At 44.1% G+C, this 14,612-nt stretch overlaps 1 long non-coding RNA gene across 2 annotated transcripts; it reads left to right on the forward strand.

The window, feature by feature from the left end:
• The first annotated feature begins 5,415 nt into the window (after positions 1-5,415).
• LOC127697779 (uncharacterized) lies at positions 5,416-12,011 on the forward strand. 2 transcript variants are annotated; one of them, XR_007980529.1, is made up of 4 exons: positions 5,416-5,907; positions 8,087-8,579; positions 9,870-10,134; positions 10,879-12,011. It is a non-coding gene; the product is annotated as an uncharacterized LOC127697779 (long non-coding RNA). The 2 variants fall into 2 exon arrangements; XR_007980528.1 differs by having other exon boundaries at positions 10,060-10,134.
• Positions 12,012-14,612: the final 2,601 nt, after the last annotated feature.

The raw sequence follows: 14,612 nt of genomic DNA on the forward strand, positions 1-14,612 counted from the left end.
TCCAAGTGTATGTGGGTTTTCTATTGTTTTTGTTGCTATTGAAGACCACTTTTACTCCATAGTGATCTGATAGGAGGCATGGGATTAGTTCGATCTTCTTATATTTGTTGAGGTCTGTCTTGTGACGAATTATATGGTCGATTTTGGAGAAGGTGCCATGAGGTGCTGAGAAAAGGGTATATTCTTTTGTTTTAGGATAGAATGTTCTATATATATCTGTTAAATCTAATTGGTCCAAAAAAAAAAAGAACTAAGTTGGGGGTCTTCATCAATGCCCTGAGAGGCAATGCTTGGCCTTTTAAATCTGCCTCCCATTTCTCCACCTAGGTGGACATACTCAATAACTTTACTCATCCATACTGCTCTCTGCAGGGTTTGCCCTTCTCACTATCTTGCAGAAGATCCTGGTTTTCTGATGTGTTTCTTGAGGAGCAATGTAATCAAGTCATCTATAGTTCACATGTAGCACTTGCTAAAGATCTGCTAAGGATCAGGAAGTAGAACCAATTCATGGAAGGAAACCAGAATCTCCTAGGGAGGAAGTACATACACTTTTATAAGTATTCTCCCAATATGTAAATGAAGGAACATGTATTACCTGGTGGTCTGAATGAGAGTGTTTCCCATAAGCTCCTATATTTTAATGCATAGTTCGCAGTTATTAGAAAGAGCATACAAAGATTTGAGAATGATCAGGAGGTGTATCATGGGGTAGGCTTTGAGACTTAAGAAAGCCCATATTAGTTCTCTGCCTTGTACTTGTGGATGGAGATGTGAGCTCTCAACTACCACTCCAACACCATGCCTGCCTGCCTGCTGCCATGCTCCCACTAGGATGATCATAGATTCTAAGCCTCTGGAACTATTTGCTCCAAGTTAATTGGTTTCTTTCATAAGATGTTGTCTTAGAGTTTCTATTCTTGTACAAACATCAAGTTGTGCAACTCCAACAGGCAAGTTGGAGAGGAGAGGATTTGTTTAATTTACACTTCTACATTGTTGTTCATCACCAAAGGAAGTCAGGACTGGAACTCAAGCAGTTCAGGAAGCAGGAGCTGATGCAGAGGTCATGGAGGGATGTTACTTGCTGGCTTGCTTCCCCTGGCTTGCTCAGCTTACTTTCTGATAGAACCCAAGAATACCAGCCCAGGAATGGCCCCACCCACAATGGGCCTTCCCACCCTTGATCACTAATTGAAAAAAATGCCCTACAGCTGGATCTCATAGAGGCATTTCCTCAAGGGAGGCTCCTTTCTCTGTGATAACTCCAGCTTATGTCAAGTTGATACACAAAACTAGCCAGTACAATTGACCTCTTGTCAACCTGACACATAAACACATCACTATCATGCTTCAACCCTTACTTTCTTATTCATCCCTAAGATCTAAATAACTTTAAAAGTCCCACTGTCTTTACAAATTCTTACATATTAAAATTTCAATCCCTTTTAAATATCCAATCTCTTTTGAAATTCAAAGTCTTTTTACAATTCAAAGTCTCTGAACTGTGGGCTCCACTAAAATACTTTCTTCCTTCAAGAGAGAAAAAATAAAATATCAGGATACAGTCACAATCAAAAGCAAAATCAAACTCTAGCCATCCAGTGTCTAGGATACACTCACAATCTCCTGGACTCCTACAAGGGCTTGGGTCATTTCTCCAGCCCTGCCCTCTGTAGCACTCTAAGCTCAGGTTAATCCATTCCATTGCTGCTGCTGCTGCTGCTGCTGCTATTCTTGGTGATCATCTTGGTACTAGCATCTACAGTATACTGGAGAACTTGGTATTCTTGGTACTAGCATCTACAGTATACTGGAGTCTTCCACTGCAACTAGGCTTCACCAATAGCCTCTCTTCATGGTGCCAGGCCTCAAATCTTTTGCATGATCCCTTCAGTACTGGACCATCAACTGCAACTGAGGCTGCACCTTCACCAGGTCTTCCATGGCCTCTCATAGAGCTGAGCCTCAGCTGCTCTTTATGACCCCTTCATACCTTCAAAAGCAGTACCACCAGGGTGACTCTTACACATTACCGAGTCCAGCCTCAGCACAAGATACAATCTTGGCTATCTCTGGAACATAGCTTCTTTGTGCTCTCAGAAAACACTTCCCATAAGATTTCACCTCAATGATACTGATCTCTTCTTAATCACCACTACTTTCTTACCTCCAGCTAACCAGCATCAATAGTCCCAGTAATGCAAAGGCTTCACTTTAGTAATTCTTGTATCTTGTTAATCACAGCTGATTCTTCAGCCCCAGATAACCAAAACTACAGAATCTTCACAATCAAAATAGCAATGGCCCTGAAATTTTATAAGACAGGCCTTCATCATTTGCACTGTTCTCAACATTATCTTCCAAGCTCCAACTAAACATCCCCCAGAGCTCTTAACACCCAATGGCTCATCTAGCCCCCCTAAAACATGGTCAGGTTGTCACAGGAATACCCCACTATGCTGTTATCAATTTGTCTTAGTCAGTTTCTATTCCTGCACAAACATCATGACCAAGAAGTAAGTTGGAGAGGGGAGGATTTATTCAGCTTACACTTCCACACTGCTGTGCATCATCAAAGGAAGTCAGGACTGGAACTCAAGCAGGTCAGGAAGCAGGAGCTGATGCAGAGGCCATGAAGGGATGTTACTTACTGGCTTGCTTCCCCTGGTTTGCTCAGCCTGCTTTCTTATAGAACTCAGGACTACCAGCCCAGGGATGGCCCCACCTACAATGAGCCCTCCCATCCTTGATCACTAATTGGGAAAATGCCTAACAGCTGGATTTCATAGAGGCATTTCCTCAAGGGAGTCTTCTTTCTCTGTGATAACTCCAGTTTATGTCAAGTGGATACACAAAACCAGCCAGTACAGTTGCCTTGGCATGGTGTTTTGTCACAGCAGTCAAAAAGTAACTAAAATGCATTAATTACTTTTCTTGATGCTGTGAACAAAGACCTTCCAAAAAAAGAAAAGAAAAGAAAGAAATAGAAAGAAAGAAATGAAAGATAGAGTTAATATTGGTGGGAAAGGTATGCCAGTGGGACCAGCTCTTGTCAGTGCAGCAGAGGCTTACTCACATCTCGATGGATCAATAATCAAAGAAGAATATGGTTATTTATCTGTCATTTCTACATCCCCGCTGCACCATCAGGACTAGGATTCCAGCATAGGAAATTGGCACCACCTGTTTGAAGGACAGGTTTTCCTCCCTCAATTAAATCCTCTCTGGAAACAACCCTCAGACATACTCAAAAGGTGCCATTTTTTAATGTCATAGGAGTTTCTTCCTCCAGTTGAGTTGATGAAATGAAAAGTCACAGGAAATTAAAGATCATACTCTGTGGCCATAGAATATTCCAGAGTCACCTGGGCCCTGACTGGGGTGTAAGGTTTTCACAGCTAGACCTGTTCTGAGACAGCTCATGAAGCAGCTCACGCCTCACAATGCGGCCACAAGGACAATAGCAGTGTCCTGGAAACAGTGCTTTAGAGCAAGTGTGCAAAGAGAGAGGTCTGTTCCCTTACAGCCAAGCCTGCTTGCTTTTAAGGGAAATAAAGACAGTCTAGACCTGAGAAGTGACACTATGTGGTCACCAGAGAAACAAGTGCCCAGATTGTACAGCCCCATCTGCTATGTTAGAGAAAGACAGGACTCCCTTTGGACTTTGTCACTTGTTGTGTTAGAGATAGATCTGAATCCCTATTGGTCCTGGTCTGGTGGAAGAAGTAGGGCTTGGAAAAAATTCTGAACATCTACAAATTAATATAAATAGGAATCCTAATGACCTAATGAATCACAAAGTACCATGTGTTTGGCATTTGATGAGGGATGGTATGGTGTCTAGAGCACGACTTTCATGTGTGCCCCTTACACATACATGCAAAGAACAGTTTACCTTCCAATCACAAAAATACACGGCAGTATGTCTCTACTGGTAGGGTAACTGTTTTTATTTATCTCTCCATAATTGTGTAGATTTTTAAATACTCTATAGTTTTTACATGGAATTCCCTTTTCTTTTTTTTTTTTGGATTTTTTATTCGATATATTTTTTATTTACATTTCAGATGATTTCCCCTTTTCTAGCCCCCCCACTCCCCGAAAGTCCCATAAGCCCCCTCTCTCCCCCTGTTCTCCCACCCACCCCTTCCCACTTCCCCGTTCTGGTTTTGCTGAATACTGCTTCACTGAGTCTTTCCAGAACCACGGGCCATTCCTCCTTTCTTCTTGTACCTCATTTGATGTGTGGATTATGTTTTGGGTATTCCAGTTTTCTAGGTTAATATCCATTTATTAGTGAGTGCATACCATGATTCACCTTTTGAGTCTGGGTTACCTCACTTAGTATGATGTTCTCTAGCTCCATCCATTTGCCTAAGAATTTCATGAATTCATTGTTTCTAATGGCTGAATAGTACTCCATTGTGTAAATATACCACATTTTTTGCATCCACTCTTCTGTTGAGGGATACCTGGGTTCTTTCCAGCATCTGGCAATTATAAATAGGGCTGCTATGAACATAGTAGAGCATGTATCCTTATTACATGGTGGGGAATCCTCTGGGTATATGCCCAGGAGTGGTATAGCAGGATCTTCTGGAATTGAGGTGCCCAGTTTTCGGAGGAACCGCCAGACTGATTTCCAGAGTGGTTGTACCAATTTGCAACCCCACCAGCAGTGGAGGAGTGTTCATCTTTCTCCGCACCCTCTCCAACACCTGCTGTCTCCTGAATTTTTAATCTTAGCCATTCTGACTGGTGTAAGGTGAAATCTCAGGGTTGTTTTGATTTGCATTTCCCTAATGACTAATGAAGTTGAGCATTTTTTAAGATGCTTCTCCGCCATCCGAAGTTCTTCAGGTGAGAATTCTTTGTTTAACTCTGTACCCCCATTTTTTAATAGGGTTGTTTGGTTTTCATATATATAATACATACACACACACATATATATATGGGATATATATATATATATATATATATATATATATATATATATATATATATGAATATATATCCCATGTCTAACACGTGCCCCTGTTGATAACCCTAACCTATGATGAATTCTACATGCATACTTTTGTGATTCTTGTGATGGCAGGAGACAGTAGGAGTCCTGCGCTAGGCAGCAGATACATGAATCCTTAACTTCATGTCTCCTCAGCTGCAGAGGATCTCCCCTGTCCTCCCCAACCTCAGGACTACACAGGGTTCCCTCTGCAAGTAGCTGGCACTGATGCTGCTCACCAACATCTTGCTCTCAGTTGAGGTTCCCACATAGGTTCTCTAGCTGTGCGCGCGCGCGCGCGCGCGCGCGCGCGCACACACACACACACACACACACGTACTTTGCAGCTTCCCTTCTAAACTAGGCAGAACCACACAGCAACTGACAGTCCCTCCTGCAGCTTGCATACCACAGCCCACGCTCTAGGGATCACTTCTTTGTCACAGACATTTAAGTACTGTCCTCGCATGGCAGGGCTAAATCTACCAGCATGCAGAAATGAAAGCTCTGACACTCAGCTTTCAACAAACCAGAGGTGAGCAGAAGACAGATGAGCATCCGACACAGCAGGGAAGTTGCTATTGCAATAGAGGAGTGCAAGCAAACATGCAATTGACTTCTCCCTTCCCAGCCAAAATGACTTCTGCTGCCTGGAATCCAGTTCTGCCTCTCCTAAATGAATCCTCTTACATTCATTTCCGGCTCTTCTGCAACGGATCAGTCCTCATCCAGCGAGAACCAAGACTCTTTCACAAGTCTCTGACTGCTTTTCAGTCCATTCTTCATGCATTGCCAGAAGGATTTTTCAAACTCCAAGCTTCCCCTCCCTTCCTTAAAGGCAGTCAGGCATCCACCATTATCTTCTGTGTGAAGTCCTAATGCCATATGCCTCTCCCAAGGTAATCATAATTTATCTTGCTCAATTGATCTGTCTCTTTTTTTTTCTTTATTTCCTCCAAGTCCCCCAGAAAGCCCCTACAGGCATCCTCATGCGCGTGCTCAAGTGCACACACACACACATACACACACAAAGAGAAAAGGGAGGGATGGGTCAAGAGGAGGGAGAGAAAGAACATTAGGAAGGCCAGACTTATCAACATATCTCAAATATAACGCAGCCTAGCATATCTTTTTCTTAATCTTTGCTTGTCAAAATTCTATTCACTCAAGTATATTTAAACCGAGCCTCCAGGAGCAACCTTCTGCAAACACTGGAAGTGCTGTGCTTCTGTCTTCTTGAGTTCACTCATCATACTATGCCTGAGCCACTAGAAAACAAGTGCAATGTGGTATTTCCTGCATACACTCCACCACATAGACTGTTGCACATGATGGTGGATACTTGTTTGCAACTAATCAAAAACCACATCAGATGCCAGCTTTGTCTTGGTTTCAGCGCGCGCGTGCCCACACACACACACATGCACACTTCACACACATAAAAACCCACATACCCACTCACACTCACCACATACACATACATACGCACCACACATACTCACCACACACACAGCCTCTTTCTCTCTCTCTCTCTCTCTCTCTCTCTCTCTCTCTCTCTCTCTCTCTCTCTCTCTCTCTCTCTCTCTCCCCTCCCCACCTTCCCTCCACATCTACAGGGACTAGGATTCCTAGATCCCCCCCCCAGTGATGCCTGAAACTGCTACAGTATTGAAGCCTACATATACTGTTTCTCATATTTATAAATATCCACAATAAAGTTACATTGACAAATCAGACACAGTAATAGGGTAACAACAGTAACATAGTGAAGTAGAGAACTACATTGAAATGTAAGTTATTTATAACCGATGAGTTGTTTATTTGAGGAATTGCCATTGAAGTTTTCATATATCAGTTGGCAGTGGATACCTGAACTCTGGAGGGCAAACCTGTGGCCCTTACAAGGGCAGCTGTTTTACACCTGATATAGCTCTTGGATGCCCACGAGGATGTCACAGACCTAGTCCTCCCTGTATCATTGCTGAGGTGGTGAGTCTCTAAGAAATATATCTGATGAGTTAGGTCTTAGCGTCATTGAGCTTACGCCCTCAAAAGGAATTGTGAGACCTTAGTGGTTGGAGGGAGAAGGAACCCAAAGGCATGTTTGAATGCTTGTTCTGCAGTTGATAGAATGGTTTGGGAAGAATTAGGTGATATAGTCTTATTGGAGGAGACACTTGGAGTGAGCTTTGAAGTTTCAAAGGCCCAAGCCATTCCCAGTTGTGGCTCTCCCTCTCCCTCTCCCTCTCCCTCTCCCTCTCCCTCTCCCTCTCCCTCTCCCTCTCCCTCTCCCTCTCCCTCTCCCTCTCCCTCTCCCTCTCCCTCTCCCTCTCCCTCTCCCTCTCCCTCTCCCTCTCCCTCTCCCTCTCCCTCTCCCTCTCCCTCTCCCCCTCTGCTTTGGCTTTGAGGGTCAGACATGGATTCTCAGTTACCACTCCACCACCAGGCCTGCCTGCTGCTGCCATGCTCCTTGCTGTGATGGTCATGGACTTTAACCCCTGGAACTGTGAGCCCTCAAATTAAATTATTTCTCTTACAATTTACCTTGGTCACGGTGGCTCATCTCAGCAATAAAAAAAAAAAATTAACTGAAAGAGATGGGAGTCTCTCCCTGACTTCCTGTCCACAGCATGATGTTAGTTCCCACTTGCAGACATGCCCCCACTGCAGTCACCATGAGGAGATGTGGTTAAGAGAGAACCCTTGCCACAATCTCCCTGATATCATCTGGAATTTCAACCCATAAATTCTGAGTCAACTAAATCTCTTTTCTTTAAAATAAAATAGTATTTTGTTTTAGAAATGAAAGCCTGCCCTGTGAAACCTCCCCTGGCTGCTAACAGTCATCCAGGCTTTGCTTCTTCCCTTTGCTTTTTTCTTTTGTAATTTTATTCTCTAAGTTTTATTTGGAAAATTTTTCAGCCATGCTATCTTGAAGTAGACCAGCAGGCTTACCCAATTCTGTGCTCCTAAAGTAGGGCCGTTCATCTCTCACTATAAGCCATGTCTCTGACTTCGTACCACAAAATAACAAAGGTGATTTTCTTCTCCATATTAACTGTCCTGTTTCCTATTCAGGGCCATTGGTAGGGAAAAGCCCCTGGCCATGTATGCATCTTGACTTGCCAGTTTCAGAAGCATATCCAACTAACGGCCCACACTGGACCTTTAAGTTCCAAAACCTGGATGACAGAGCTGAAGTGGCCTTGAAGTCGGCAAGCCTAATCCCTCTTGGTGCTGAAAAGCATCGCTGTGCTTGCTTCTAGTTTGTGGGAGGTTATGAGGAGCAAATAAGAACATGTTTAGCAAATCCTATAAAGTCCATCCCAGCATACAAAGGAGGGGTGAGATTACCACTGTACCTGTTGTAAAGCTCATGGCTAGAAGGCTCCAGATGCCCAGCTCACCAAAATCCACCAAGCAGAGCACTGGGAGTCCTCAGGAGCTGTCCTATACGTGCTCCCCAGCACCAGAATCAGCACCCATTGCTCCTTCCAGTGCCATTCACCACCACCACCAAGGAGCATTTGGAGGCTGTGACAAAATATGGAGATGGCTCCTTCCCTACATGGTAAGATGAGGTGTTTCTAGACTGTCATATGCTTCATGTCCTATGGAATTTACATGCATTTTTGATGTTTCTCCTCTCTTCTGACATACCAGGCCAGGACAAGGGCAAACCTATACTACAGACACTTTGACTCCAAAGTCTTAGGCTGATTTCTGGACCAAGATGGTGGTAGTTGCTTCCCGCTCCTTTAGGAGGTATTGGGCTAGGGTTTCTGAGTCCCTAATTAGCTTATGGGACCAACTTGCAGGAGATGTCCAGATGTGTCCAAATTATAGTCCACCTTACCTTGAAAACAGTGATTGCCATGATCAGGTCTCAAGTCCTTATAAGGTCTCAAGTCCTTTGCCTTACACTGGTGTTTAAGACAAAGAAGGCCTCAAGGTCTCAGATCTGTTTCCTTATCAGCCCATTTCTAAATAAACCTGGGGGAGTCCTTCCCTGCTACCCTGTCTCACTCTGTGATTCCAAGAAGAGGATGCACAGTGAGAAAGGCTTTTGAAATGCTGAAGAAGGGACAGCTCAAGTAGACAATGACCCTTCCATTTTGCTTGTTCCCAGACAATGGCAGGAGCTTTGCTGGGGACAGGGGAAGGGTTGAGGGAGAGAGGTAAGGGAGAGGGAGAGGGAGAGTCTGCGCATGCGTGCACCTCCCTCAGGAAAATGAACACTGTTCCATCACAGAGAAATCCCAAGCATAAGCAGTTAGAATTTCTGTAGTTATGACCGGAAGACTGAAGAGCAAGGGAAAAGGCTGGTGCATTTGTGACTGCTCCTCCAGAAACTTCTAGATAGCAGCAGTAATCCCCATGTAGTTCGTGGTTGCTGTCTGTGGGACATCCTCTTCATGAAAGGTCCAATTGTCTGCTGGCTGGAACCAACTGGTTTTCATCTCCCTAGGGAGGGCAAGAAAGGAGGAAGACTGAGAAACAGACACACAGAGCACAAAGGGGTCAAGTGCTGTGGCCCAGATATCAGGAGCTTCCCTTCAAGCATTGTTAGTATTGAGGTCACAGCAGAGGGGCTATCAGGTTGGCATTGACAGTCCCTCATCAGGCCCATGGAGTCTCCTGACACCTTAGCTTCATCCTGATGCTGGGCGGTATGTGCCAAGTGCCATGGGTGCAAACTCTCAAAAAGCAGTACAATTCAATACTCCTGTATACTTTTTTAATAATCTGACCATGAGTCCCCTCCCTCCAGTCACAGCTGCACACCTGTCCATGGGGCTCTGGAGTTGCTTCTTCCAGGGCCTCTTGGTTCTAACCTTTCTGAAACAACTTGTTGTTACAGGGGGATGAGAGCCCCAGAATGCTGATTTAGGGCTCTGTCTTCCTTGGTGCCCTATCCCCTCCTAAAATCCTGGTCAGTCTCCAAGACATTATCAAGGAGAGAGGCTCGTTGGGGGAGTGAGCAAAAGATGGCCCTCTCTCCTGTTGCATCAGTTTCCCCTCAAAGGTCTTTCCTTCTTTCCACTTCCAAGATGCTTAGCATAGTATCTGAGATGGGCCTACAGTGATGACCCCAGGCTGGAAGTGGAGCACACAGAATCCTTGAGGTATGTTTTATATAATCATACAACATCTTAAGAATTTTAAATTAGTTGTCACATTGAGAAATGTTCTTTAACATACAAATTTTTTGTTTTTATTTTGGATTATTTCCTATTTTGTTGTTGTTGCTTTTCTGTGTGATTTTTGTTGTTGTTCTTGTTTTGTTTTATTTTTTTTTCCTTTAGACAGAGTCTCTCTATGTAGCCCTGACTGTCCTGGAATTTGCTATGTAGACCAGGATGGCCCCAAACTCACAGACATCTACCTGCTTCTGCCTCATGGGTGCTAGGATTAAAGAAGTACACCATTATACATGGCTTAGATTCTTAAAATTCATAAAATATAGAAAATATAGAAAAGCATGTCCTTCAGATGTAATCTGAGTTATCCACTCATCCTGCAGTATCTACTAGGAAACAGTTATGTGCCAGCAATAATATTAAAGGCTTTAGAGCCATAATGCAGACATGGTTTCAACTTTTGTTAGCTCAGAGTGATCGAAGCACAGTCATGTTGGAGGCATGGACTCATATAACTAAATAGAAATTTATGATAAAGGAATAGAACAAGATCCTTTCATATAATGCTGAGATTTGAGAAGAAACTAGATCAGAGAATCCAGTCTTGGAGTAATGAATCAGGCTGGGCCTCAGAAGACAGGTGACCAACTAAAGGCAGCACCCACCCATGAAGAAGAACAATCAATAGACCCTGATGATGGACTAATGCATTACATTTCTCTCTTTTAGGTTGTAATTTTCCTGTGATCAGACCAGGTCCTCAGTAAAATTTGTTACATGTATATGGCCCTGAAATAGCTGTTTGAGGGAAGTCCAGACTGTGGCTTCTCTGTGGAAATTCTAGAGAAATTATTAGGACAAGACCAGAGGTGGTTGGCCAGCAAAACAACCAAACCTGACAGGAGAGGGCCTGAGGATGTGAAATGCAAAGTGTTCATCATTCATGGGGACTTGCAGAGACACCCAGGAGAGAGGCAGAATTCCTGAGCCATTAAGACAGGGAAACCAGATGGTTGGACTGCACAGATGGTGGCCACATGCATGTATCTAGAAGCCAAGAAGGAGCAGGAGAACTAAATGCTTGGGTGGAGTTCAGGCCATATTTGGAAGACTACAAACAGGATCCCAAACAAAAGACAAAGACTCTCTTAAGAACTTCCCTTTGCTCAGTTGTGACAAAGCCAGGACAATCATGTTCCTGAAATATCTGCCACCAAGGCCACGTGTCCGCTCTCCGACTCCTTCTTGGCTGCTCTGATCTGCCAGCAGCAGCACAGGAAGGAAGGGTCCCTTGCAGCAGGGTCCCTTGGAGGCCCTGGCAGGGCTTCCTGATGCAAGGCTAAGGGCGATGTTCAAGGCAGGGTGGAAGAGCTCAGCTCAATCAAAGCCAGACAAAGGCCTGTTGGAACACGGATGGGGCTGTGTGAAATGACTTTAGTCAATTCACTTATTCAATGCCATTGTCAGTTATACTTCATGGGGTAGGTGCTTGAAATGTTTCTTATGCTCTTGGGCCTTATAGTCTACCAGGTGATAACAAAGCTAGTATAGAAAATACAGTGTAAGATGAAGATCGGGAACACTGGAAGAGGGCCAGTTGCACCTTCAATAGAACAGAATAGAGTAATATTTGGGTAAATGAAAGCCATGAGGAAGACCATTTTTGCCAAAATCCCTGAAGGGAGCACGTGATGATGTGTTCTGATGACAGCAAAGAGGCCAGCGTGTCTGAGGCGCAGAGGAGCACTGGAAAAAGTAACTGATGCACTGAAGAAGTCATGAAACCAAGTCACGTGAACATCAAAAGCCATTGCAGAATGTGTAATCTACTAACAGTCAGAATAAAACTGTGGTGAGCACCATCCCTGCAGGGTCTGCATACTTTCATCTCTGTATTCACAATACCTAGCATATTACCTACACCCTATAAATGCTCGGTAGACGAGTCACTACAGGCGGAAGGCTCTCATTAGGATGCTCCCACACACAGTCATCACCTTCAGATGCTGCTTCCCCTCTCCTAAACTCCCACAGCATCCCCCAGCCCTACAGACACTGCCAGTGGAATATAAGACTTGGTATGGTCTTCACGTAAAGCTCCCTCTTCTCCCACCTTGCAGGGAGACACCACATACCTCCAGAGTCCACCTCATATCAAAAGTCTGGGAATGTTGGTCTATAAGATCAAATTAAGCTGGAAACACTCATTCCTCCCTTTGTGGCTCTGCATTAGCCTTCTCTGTCTACCCCTCCCTCCCCCCAGTCCCGTTAACAAGCACCAAAGAGCTCCTCAGGAAGGAATTTCTGTGCAGAGTCAAAACACACATATAGTATACTTAGTAAGCAGGGGTGGGGAGGTGGGGGGTGGGAGGTGAGGGGGCTCGGCTGTCCTCGGCCTATTCTCAATTAAAACAGTGAAACTCTACACACTAAATCCCAGGGCCAAACCTAGCTAGCCACCAGGTGAAAGGAAGGAACTAACCTAGTGCCACTTCCCTGCCCCAACCCTGCCTCACCCCGCCCCACCCCTGTGCCACCTCTGCCCAGTCACATTACTAGGCAAAAACATGTTTCACATTCTCTGAAAATCAGAGCCTCACATTCCTGTAAGAAGCGAGGGTTCAGCTCAGCTCAGGATATTCTTTATTTAAAAATATATATATATATTTAAATTTTTAATTAATTAGCTTTCAAGATAAGAGTCTCACAACATAGCCCAGACTGGTCTCAAACTCACTGATGTTCCTGTCTGAGCCTCAAATTATTTTTAAATTTATCTTTACATGAGACATACAAACAGATATTATATGTATCAGCGAGTTACCATGAGTTATCTGGATGCATACCCTGTGTGTGCATGATGTTCAAAACAGCTTATGAATAGATAACTATCTCCACCACTCTCTTCAGGCTTTTTGAAATGTAGAGTGCATTGCAGCTATTGATACCCATCTGGTCTTCAACAGCACGCAAGGACTCTCCATTCTCATGTGACTATAACAGTATCCATTGTTCAGTCCTTTCTCCCATCTCTCACTGAATCCCCCTCCCACCCGAACATCCTGTGATAGGCTCTTGTCTGCCAGAGAAGAGCAGTATTGTTATACCTAGGAACTACATGTGACCAAGTAGGGGACTCATAATGAAGTTTCATAAACACTTTTCAACTGACCAAAATTTTTATTTTACTCGCTGTTACTCTTAGTGCTGCATTAATTCCTTCCTTCCCCACCTTTATCTAAATGTGCTCTCTGACCTCCCTTTCCTTGGGCAGTCACTGCCTCAGAAGCCTAAGGAAAGGTCTGCACTCTCCATCTCTGAAGGTCACAATGCCTTTGTGCCCAGAGTCAACAGAGAACAAACAATGGGGACAGAGTAAAAGAAAAAAAGAAGAAGAAAAAAAGCTCTAGAAAGGCAAATGCTTCAGAATGGAGTTGCTCGGGGATCAGCAGAGGTCATTATACTCCTTGAAATATACTTCTGTTTGGCACAAACCCCCATTTTTATGACCTCAGGAAAAAAAATTCAAATGCCTGCCCTGAGATTTCTGAAAATTGCTAGGGAACCTGTATTCTTTTCTCACCCCTGGCTCCAATTTCCTGCCGTCCCTGAATTCTTATTCCCTGCTCTCCATAATTTCGCACCTTCTTCACCCAGTCCTATCCTCTTCCCCTAAAAGCAATCATTTTTACAAGTATGGCACGTTAGCAGAATTTTTATTGATGGTTTTTAGGTCATGGAGGACGACTTACATTCTCTCACCCACAGCAGACAACCTAACATCTGATCCTAGCTGCCCCATTTCTAAACATTCTCTAGGGATTTCTCACTGGCCAGGCCTGCATGTGCAACAGCGAGGCTTCTCTCTCCCACTGTCCCACAGGAATCCTCTGCACTCTTCCCTCACAGCATTTACCTTTCTCTCCTGCTTTGCCTGGCTAGGTGTTCAGTAGGGCCAAAATCCTTGGGCAAGAGCTTTCAAAGACAGACTTGTTAAAGGGAGGTTCTTTGGGTTTGTTTTACCGATGCTATTATATAGAACCTTAGTTCTTACTCATCAAAAAACAGAAGAAACTTTTGTTTATCTTTATAAGGTCACTTACTCATTTGGTGCATATTCTGTCTTGCAGTCCTTCATTTACAACCCTAGTTTAACACACAAACTGCCACATCTGGACCTTTGCTGCAAAGCAGTGGTAGTAACACTCATCCTGTAGATAATTCAGACTCTGACCACACTATAACTCTTACAAAGGCCTCTGCCACCAAATGGTCTAACCCAGGTAGTTTTAGCCTGGGGTGGTAGGCACAAAGAAGCTACATACCTCTGCAAGCTATCTGTCAATCTCACCAAACCCCCTGCATCTTTTTCCATTTTTCTGAAAAAGCTCATACACAACATTTACAGGCATCTCTAACTTCCTCCCAACCCCTCCACTCCCACCCCTGAAAGTGTTTTAATC

The sequence above is a fragment of the Apodemus sylvaticus genome, chromosome 12 (genome assembly GCF_947179515.1).
Source record: "Apodemus sylvaticus chromosome 12, mApoSyl1.1, whole genome shotgun sequence".
NCBI classification, from domain to species: Eukaryota; Metazoa; Chordata; class Mammalia; order Rodentia; family Muridae; genus Apodemus; species Apodemus sylvaticus.